This window comes from Elephas maximus, chromosome 5, assembly GCF_024166365.1.
Source record: "Elephas maximus indicus isolate mEleMax1 chromosome 5, mEleMax1 primary haplotype, whole genome shotgun sequence".
NCBI lineage: Eukaryota > Metazoa > Chordata > Mammalia > Proboscidea > Elephantidae > Elephas > Elephas maximus.
This window is the reverse complement of record NC_064823.1, coordinates 102492564-102493867: the sequence shown is the minus strand read 5'-3', so window position 1 is coordinate 102493867 and position 1304 is coordinate 102492564. Positions and strand designations below refer to the sequence as shown.

The 1304-nt window shown below is 39.8% G+C and overlaps 1 pseudogene; it reads left to right on the top strand.

Annotated features, from left to right (window-relative positions):
• Nucleotides 1–265: 265 nt before the first annotated feature.
• Nucleotides 266–764, top strand: LOC126077581 (60S ribosomal protein L12-like; annotated as a pseudogene).
• The last annotated feature ends 540 nt before the right edge of the window (nucleotides 765–1304 follow it).

Here is a 1304-nt window from a genome sequence, read left to right as displayed (position 1 = left end):
AAATCATTTCCTATCTCGGGGTCTCAAAAGCAGTTAAACAAAATTAACAACCATGTTCATGCAATTAGCTATCTCATTTTAGGCTTCAAAATATTCAATTCTCAAACATAAATAATTCTTGAGTAATTAAAAAGTGTGAGCAATGTTTTATATTGAAATACCAGTTCAAACTTAGATTTTTGGCTTTTTGTAAGGAGGAGGCCTAGGTGACACTTTCCTTGTTCATCTTGCATTTGGGTTCCTGTGACACCAACCATCTTTACCATGTGCCCTTGACCCTAATAAGATTAAAGTCCTATACCTGAGGTGCACCGATGGAGAACTGGATGCCACACGCCACACCTACCCTGACCCCTAAGGACTAGACCCCCGTGTTTGCTAACAAAAAGTCAGTGATGACATTTCCAAGCAACTGGTGATTGGAAAGGTCAAAAGATTACAATGAAGCTGACCGTTCAGAACACACAAGCCTAAATAGAGATGATAACCTTCTGCCTCTGTCCTCATCATTAAGGCCCTCAAAGAATCACCCAGAAACAGAAAGAAGCAGAAAAAAATATTAAGCACTGTGAATATATCACTTTTGAGGCTATTGTCAACATTGCCTGACAATGTAGCACCAATCTTCAGCTACAGAACTCTTTGGAACCATTAAACAGATCCCAGGAACTTCTGGGGCTGTGGGATGCAGTGTTGATGGCCACCACCTTCATGGCATCATAGATGACATCAACGATGGTACAGAGGAATGCCCAGGTAGTTAAGAACTGCAAAACAAAGTATTTCAATAAAGGATCATTTGATAACTGTTATGGATCAAATTGTGTCACCCCCCAAATATATGTTGAAATCTTAACCTTATACCTGTACTGTAACCCTGTTTAGAAATAGGGGTTTTTCTTTTGTTATTTTAATGAGGTCATATGGGTGTGGAGTGAGTCCTAAACCTAATCACTTCTTAGAAGCAGGCAGAATAGGCACAGAGTTACACACTGAAGGAAGATAAAGGCTAAGGAACACCATGAAACGCCAAGTAACTTTCAAGACTACTGACAAAGAAGGAGCTCCTCCCAGAGCTATGCCCTAAATTTAACTTCTAGCTTCCTGAAGGATGAGAAAGTAAACTCCTGTTCCTTAAAGTCACCCAATCGTGATATTTGTGTTACAACGCCACTAGGTAACTAAGACAAAAACAACAACAAAAACCATCTCAGACACGACTGAAGAGTACTTTGTTGTTTTTAGGTGCCCTCAAGATGGTTCTGACTCATAGTGACACTACATACCACAGAATGAAACACTGA